Source organism: Rhipicephalus microplus, unplaced genomic scaffold (genome assembly GCF_043290135.1).
Source record: "Rhipicephalus microplus isolate Deutch F79 unplaced genomic scaffold, USDA_Rmic scaffold_15, whole genome shotgun sequence".
NCBI lineage: Eukaryota > Metazoa > Arthropoda > Arachnida > Ixodida > Ixodidae > Rhipicephalus > Rhipicephalus microplus.
This window is the reverse complement of record NW_027464588.1, coordinates 18,201,198-18,209,663: the sequence shown is the minus strand read 5'-3', so window position 1 is coordinate 18,209,663 and position 8,466 is coordinate 18,201,198. Positions and strand designations below refer to the sequence as shown.

Genomic DNA, 8,466 nt, shown 5'->3' with positions numbered 1-8,466 from the left:
TGTACTCGGAAAGAAAGCGCAGTAAACAGATGTAGGCCGCATCTCTTGTGTGTTCTTCTGGTGGCAGCAGCAGGCATCTTGCATTTGTCATGGCCTCCAAGACTGTCTATCTTCCAAACCGTGATCTCGGAGGCCATGCGCTGATGCATGCTTAGTTCGTAGGGTAAAATCATGCATGTAGAGGTTTTCTGAGTGTGTACCAGAAGGAGTAGAGGTGTTACTCTGAAGTTGGACTTGTCAGGGTTTGCAGAAGAGCCATTGGGGCCCTGTCATGAAGTGAATGCAAAAGCTGCCTAAAGCCCCAGCAAAAAAGCTGCGAGCACTTTTGTATGTGTCAAACATTTCGACGTTGAACAGGGTCCCAATTCAGTTGGCCAAGCAATGACCCCTATTGCATTCAGCTGAGTGGGATGTGGTGAAGCAACCTTCGCGATAAGGTACCATCGTTTCCCTCACGACTAGTTGTCGCTAGTCGTCTAGTAACACAATAGCACGCTTGCCATCACACGCGGCAACTGCGTGGACTGTTGCCTTATGGCGCTACGACATGTTGCCGAGTTAGTTGGTTGGTAATAATAATTTACGTGGGGCAGTCACACACGAGAGGGACAGACGACACGTAGCGCTGTAGATGCACCTCTCATTAATGTTGCGGATCTCGGCCAAAAATTTTGCTCTACAGCATGCTTCACCAAATCCAAGTTTGTCCTCGGTAGCATGTTTCAAAGTGGACAGAGGTTCTAGACTGTCGGTGTAGAAGCAGAGTATTGATGTTCTGTCAATTTGTATGCTGCTTTGTAGGAGTGTGAATATCATGCCTTCTTTCGTAAGTGTTGCATGAAGTGAAGAACCTGCTTGGCGCTGGAGTCTTTATTGTAGTATCGCTGAATAACTGGTGGATGTGGTCTCAGTACACTTCTGCGTACACTGTGTGGTGAAGGGACTAGCTGCTGTGCTCGAGGGCAGAGGCGTGAACCACATTGCTTCCATCTGTTTCCTCGTCCCCTGTCACATATGCACTGTAAAGCCCATATGTCATCGCCAATGTAACATACTTTTAGCGTTTTGACGAGTGCAAAACACTATTGTAAGTATGTTCACTCGTAGCCACCCAAGTTAGTTGCTGCTGCTCTCACGTAGTATGAAAAGGAGCGCTTCAAATGAGAGCGGCCGCAACAAATCGTGCCTGTGCTGTCACATAGTACGCGGAGAAATGAAGAATGCTGCAACCGCTGCCACAGAGGAGGCAACAACGCTGTTACATGATGCGCACAAAGAATGCTAAAAGAGTTCCTGTTCAGGAGCCGCTGAAGTTCACGTTGGAGGGAAAACGTGCTGAGAGAACTCGAGCTCAGCAGCCGTCTGTGATCTGACACAGTGTGCGCAAAAAACGCTGAAATGAACAGGTCCTATGGAGAACCCATGACGTGGTGCACAGCTGCGAAAAACACACACAGCTGCGAAACTACACAGCTGCGAAAACAGCCGTAGACCCTGCGACGGTGAATAAAAAAGACGCTAAAAGACTTCTGCCCAGGCTTTTTCGAAGTTTTGGCAAGGTATACACGTGAAAGGGCGCTACAAGAACTTTCGAGAGAGCTGCACATGCTGTAATGGCACTCGAAAAACACGCCAAAAACACTCCTCCCGAAGAGCGTAGAAGGTCTGGCACGCTACATGAAAAATCGTTAAAAAGGTTTCTGCAAATGGCGCCGCAAAAGCTGTGACGATGTGCTGGTAAAACACACGAACTCCCCCCGAGGAGCGTGGAAACTTTTGTACGACACGCAGAAAAACGTCAAAAATGTTTCTGCGAAAGAGACGCAGAGGCTGTGACTAGTGCTCTAAAAACACGCTAAAGACTTCCTCCCGAGGAGCGGGGACGCTGAGGCACGGTAAGTAGAAAAAGCGCTAAAAGCTCCTACAAAAAGAGCCACAGACACTGCGACATCTCATTCGAAACCACGCTGGAAAGACGTTTTCCGAGGAGCATGAATGCTGTGGGACAGTACAAAAAAGAAAGTGGCTGAAGAGCTTCTGCAAAAAAACCATGGACGCTCTGACATAGAGCTCGAAAACTCGCTAAAATACTCCAAACAAACGTGGACGCTCGGTCACTGTGAGCGGAAAAATCACCAAAAGCGGTTCTGCAAAAGAGCCTCGGAGGCGGTGACGTCGCGCTGCAAAACACGCGAAAAAACTCCTCTCGAGGAGTATGGACGCAAAGGCATGGTACGCGGTAAAAGCGCGAAAAGTGCATCCGCGAAACAGCCGCAGAGGCTGTGACGTGGCGCTCAAAAAACACGCTAAAACAAATTCCTTCAGAGGAGCATGGCCGCAATGTCATGGTACACGGAAAAACGCCAAAAATGCTCCTGCGAAAGAGCCGTGGACGGTGCGACAAAGCACTCGAAAAACACGCTAAAAAACCCTCCCGAGGAGCATCGATGCCATGGCACGGTACGAAAAAAACAACAAAAGTACACTTCCGAAAGAGCTGTGGACTTCGCGACCTAGCACTCGAAAAAGATGCTGATGAACAACTCCTGACGAGCGTGCGTGCTGCGGGGTTGTACGCGAAAAAGCACCAAAAGTTGTTTTACGAAAATGCCGCAGCGGCTGCGACGTATAGAGCTAGAAAAACTAGTTTGCTCCCTAGGAGCATGGGTGCGGTGACACGGTACCAAAAAACAGCGCTAAAAGAGCTCCTGATATGACATAGCACACGCAAAACACTCATATCCGGCCGAGGAGCTGTGGGTGCCGCACAACGATACGCACACAACACACTAAAACTTATTTCCTTCGTTGCAGTCACCAACATGGTGGCATGGCACACGAAAAAGCAGCAGTAATTTACAAATGACGCCAGAAATTATGGTTTATTGACTCGACTGCCAGTAACAATCATTGCGAAGAACCCTTCCGCGAAAAGTTCTTTCAAATATCTTGACACTTCGATCGGGCGTTTAGGTCTGCTCTCCCTCTGTGAGTCCGGTCGAACAACAGCTGAGAATAATAAAGTACGAGAACTTGTTCTTTGCTTACTTTATTTATTAAACCAAGTCATCGTTACGCAAAATCAAACAATTGGAGACAGCATGCACAAGAAATCACAGATGCTGCACTCAACTGCCATATTTAGCCCATGGGAAACTAGAAAAAACGTTCATTTACCAAGAGCGTGTGCGCAAAATATGATTACAACAAAGAAAAGACATAAAATTGCTTCTTTAATATTAAAAAGAAAAGCGGTTTTTTTTCAGGTTTTATAAACGATCACTTAATTGTTCTTGATTTTCATGGACTACACCAGAGGCTACACAGTAAAAATGTTTACACCCAAAAGGGTGTAAAAGGGTGCTTTTACGAGAAAGCACCCTTTGCAACATCCTTTAACACCCATAAATGGTCGATGGAAAAAAAAGCACACATTTGTTTGGGTGCTTGCCTCGATAGCACCCTAAAATAGGCTCTAAGGGTGCTTTTGAGCCTGAGAAGGGTGTAGGTGACGATTGATCAGATGGAATATGCAGCATAAGAAGAACATATAATTATAATACTTGGGAGTTTACGTCTAAAAACCTCGATATGATTATGAGGGTCGTCGTAGTGGAAAGCTCTAGAGATTTTGACCATTTGGTGTTCTTTAATGGGCGCTGATATCGCACAGTGCACAGGCTTCTACCTTTTCGCCTCCATCTGAATTCGACTGCCACGGCCAGCATCGAACCCGCAACCTTCGGATTGGCGGCCGAGCAGCATAGCTACTGCACGAATATGTGGACCTTGCGTTAAATGACGGCCTAGACTTAGAATGTGTGAAGGTGCTCTCCGAACACAGCAGAATGTCAGCAGAAGCAAATCGCGTTTCATCTATAATGGTAAATAACTGCAATCCACGTTACGAAAGCTCACCTTAGTGTTGGTTATAAGCTACATGTTTGCTGTGGATTATATACAGGAACATAATGTTTGCCCGAGTATGGGTGTGTGTGCGTGAGCCTGCGCATGTGTTCGCGTGTAAGCGCGATTGTGTGTACACCCGTGCATGTGTGCGTGCGCGTGTATGTGCGAGTCCGTGCTTGTGCTATGCGTGCCTGTGCACGTGTGTACGCCCATGCATGCGTGCGTTTACGGTTGCGTGTGTGTGTTGTATGTATACGTGTATGTGTGTGCGCCTGTGAATAAGTATGCGTGTGTATCAACCCGTGCGCCCTCGAATTTCGTGTGTGTGTGTGTGTGCGGGGGCACTGCTTCTAAGTGTTTAAGGTCCCACACCTGTTCAGACTGGGAGTCTATATGGGAGGTGGCTTAAGGAATGACGGTGGTCAACGCACTGTACATGGACTATTCAGTACATGGAAAACAGCTGCACATTTTCGTACCTGATCGTTGCTTACGAACTTGCTGTGGTAGCTGATTAGGTCCGCTGAGGTGCTTCTACGCTCGAAAACGTTGGTTATGACCAATTCACACGGAAGGTTGTCACTGCACTTATGCACAACCATCGTTTATATTAACGTTTAACAAGAACGTGCTCTGCCTTTGCTAAAGGGGCTTAGCTAGCTCATTGGGCAACCATATGGAATTATGTGCTGATCATGTGGTCAGCAAAGAGTTTGTTATAACAACCTCGGCACGTTTCGTGGTGCGTGACAAGCCTTCTAAACATCCGCGACTGTGGATTAATTTGTTCAAGCTTCGACTACGCATTCAGTGTTTGCGGCAGCATACGCGGAAGTGCCAGACACAGACAATGCGAAAAGAAATTCCTCTGGAAAAAGGTGTAGAGATGCTCTCCCGCTAATGCCACCAAGGACGAAATAATTATTGTTTCTGGCCATTTCATCGTGCACTTTGTTTTCCGCAAGTTTTGCTTCACTATTTTTCGCCCACTGCAATCGCATTCCGTCAAAATACTCAAAGAACCCGAGGCTGGTAAGTAACCCGCGTCGCTGTGCGACTGGCTGGAAGGAGAGTTGCCATTTACAAGGAGTCATTCCGCGTCGAACGGCCGTCCGGTCCGCCGTATGCGCCATAGCGTTTGCCTTTCGGCGCCGTCTTGGCGGATTTCCAGCTCCTCCTTTCCCTCCGCCCAACCCGGCCAGCGTTGCTCCCACAACGGCGGCGTAGATAAGCGAAGAGTTGCGTCACCGAACACCTGCTTCGACAGCTGCGGCGCCGCCTCCAGTGCCTCCTCCTTCTTTCTCTCAACGTCGCTCTCTCTGTCTCATCGTCTTTCAAATGCGTTGCGTTGGTCTGGGGTCTTGGTCGCTGTGTGTGTTCTAGCGAACAGGCGCATATTCAATGGTGGTCACGCATGAAACCGTGTTCGAAGTGACGCTCGGATTAAGGACTATTCATGGAGTGGCGGACACGGACAACGTGGGCCTGTTAATGGTGAGTGTACTGTTTTCGTAGGTAGTAATCATACAGCGCTAGCTGGGCGCCTGCAGCAGCTCTGCCGAAGTAGGCTGCCAGCAATTTACAACAGCATGCGTTCACGGGCCTGTTGCAGATGCCCGATTAAGCGTGTGACTTAACGAGTTCACACTGCTAAGCAGCTTTGCCGAAGTAGGCTGCCAGCAATTTACAACAGCATGCGTTCGCGGGCCTGTTGCAGATGCCCGATTAAACGTGTGACCTAACGAGCTCACACTGCTATGCGCGATGTTGTGTAAGTGCCTGCATCACTCATACAGTGAGTGATGTGATCCTTTAACAAGGGCGGGATTGGTTGCTGATTGCACATTGTCTCTACACTGCACAAAGTGATTGATATTGTTTTAAGTTATGCTTTAGGCTACTTCGTAATAACATTTCTATTAATAATCAAATGTGCAACGTGTTTCTGTAGGTGTAAGCGTAAAAAAAGAAATGATTGATATGTGGGGTTTAACATCCCAAAACCACGATATGATTATGAGAGACGCCGTAGTGGAGGGCTCCGGAAATTTAGACCACCTGGGGTTCTTTAACGTGCACCCAAATCTGAGCACACGGGCCTCCTTCATTTCCGCCTCCATCGGAAATGCAGCCGCCGCAGCCGGGATTTGAACCCGCGACCTGCGGGTCAGCAGTCGAGTACCTTAGCCACTAGACCACCGCGGCGGGGCGTAAAAAAAAGAGAGAGAGAAAAAGTTATATACAGAGGCGCACTGTACGAAATGGCTTTTTTTGCTTAAAGACGGTATGGTTGGAGGTGCTGACATGCCGCGATGCTCCCAGCACGTGCGCCTCGGTCTTTTAAGCTATTTAGGACAAGTGTAACCAGCAACAGGGAAAGATCTAGCAGACTTCCAAAGGCGCGTTGTTGTGGCCATCGCCGTGCGTTGTTTTCCCTCGTTTTTGTTTGCTGTTTTCGTGCTTTGCCTTCATCTGCGATAACGTTCGGCGTTATAACAGAATCGAGAGAGTATACGTGACTGTGGGAGCTATGTGCGGTAGCCCTAGCATAAGCAATGGCTGCTGCAACGTAGACGGCGTCCGCGCGCGTTGGTGTCGTTCGAGCGCTCCTACTTGCTTGATTGATTGTGTTTAACTGAGTATTTAGGCACGGGTTACGTTTGTGAACTCCGTGGTCAATAATCGCTAATATTGTGCCCCTGATTGCCATCAGAGGATGGGCTTGGTTGTCGAAATATGCCAGATGCTTTTTCTAAAAGCAAGCTTTGAAAAAACTTTTTTAAAGAAATACTTTCATACGTGCTAGGCAGTGCCTATTGCAGGCCCGCAACTCTTTAAAAACTGGACGAGCTATCACATCTTTTATCAAATTATAATAAATTAAGATGATTGAGTTATAGATGACGAATTTCTGTGCTAGATTAGGTGCACGAAACACATGTTCACAGCCCTACGTCTAGAAAACAGGCAAATAGGAAGCACAGCGTCAAATTTGGATTAGATACTATTGACTGAGCGTCTTGTGAGGGTAGAAAGAACGAGAAAATTGTTTATTTTTGATGCCCTTATAAAGGCAGTCAGAATTGCACTCATTGGTGACTTGTAACAATTCCTCAGATTGTTAGAGGCGTGATTAAAGCCAGTAAATCTATTACATTTTTGCAGACCTCTTCGCTATTTCCACGCCCAAGGTCATTTGTTATCACGTAAAAGAGAAAACAGACATGTCTTCACTGTTTGTACATGAAGAGGTAAGTTTCTTGTGCGTTTTGATTAATGATACATGTTCAGAACGTTGTACTTTAAGAAGTGTTTTTCACACTGGCTCACTACCGTGGAAGGAATTTGATTCTTAGGTGAGTTCAGGCTTCCGTAAGTGCCATTTTTGAGCTGTAGTCTTACACTTCACCTCATTTTGGGAATTTGCTGTATGCTGGAAAACTCTTATCTTTACCATACGAAATTATTGGAATGTATGGGTTGTATGCTTCGAGTTCAGTGTAATGTCAATTACACGCCATTTCGAAGGATACACACTACACATTCTTTATATATGGTGCTGCCAGAACAGTACGCACATCCGTTTATGAGAAGTCATATTTGCTCTTATTACAGGATGAGAGGGTGCCGCTGACGTCCTGCGTCGTCTACCCCGGCCCCAGCCTAGAGCAAGCCTACTTCCTGAACCTCCACATGGATAACCAAAAAACTTTCCGTGTCAGTAATGACGAAGAAGGAGTGACAGCACTGATGAGTTGATTTTTTTTCAATTTTCAACATTGTCTACGGCCGCAAGGCCTTTAACAACCACCGTGATTGAACGGCTTTTTCTTGGCGTTAGTTTGGAGTTTATCAAAGAAGTTGTTCAGGCAGTACGACGCTGAAAATTTTAGTGTCACACTGCCTGAACAACTTTTTCTAGTGTGGTCATGGTTGATGAGCAAATATTGTTATTTGTGTAAGTTATTTTGCTTGAATATAGCAGGACCATTCCATGGCAAACGTCTCAGCCACTTTGGCTACCATCTGAATTGTATTTGAAAAAAATTTGCTGACTTACTGCGTTTAAAACAGTGAACTGCTAGAATATTTCAGCGAGAAAAAAGTTTTGTTCATGTGGCTGGCTTATAACTTCCTGGCAACATGCCGTCTGTGTGCTGTTTGTGGAAAATTTCGTTTTAAAACTACCGCTTATTTTTTCTAAAGCAAATTCGGTCTACCTGTTAAGTAAATGTGCTTCTATAAGGTATTTGAAGCTCAATAATATTAGTGCAATTTTTTTGCCAGGAATAAAGCCAAAATGTGTTGTTTGCATTTTTTATTGCAATATTGCACTTTGTATGAATATCTGAGCAGTGAATACTTACTCCACAGAGGGTAGATTTTGAGAAAAAAATATCTTTATACCTCTCAAGCTGCTGAAGTATACGAGAAAATATCACGAATTTCACAAAATCGTGATTTTTGTCCGTATTCAGATGAAATTTTCTCCGTGTTGCGATACAATGAAAACTCATCATCATACCTAAACTGCAAGAAAATGAAATTCTTTCTGTA

General features: G+C 46.0%; 1 protein-coding gene across 5 annotated transcripts in view; it reads right to left on the bottom strand.

Moving 5' to 3' along the window:
* The window catches only part of LOC119185467 (uncharacterized), a 631,054-nt gene that overhangs the window by 604,070 nt on the left and 18,518 nt on the right, over positions 1 to 8,466 (bottom strand). The gene's annotated exons all lie outside the window — the stretch shown is intronic.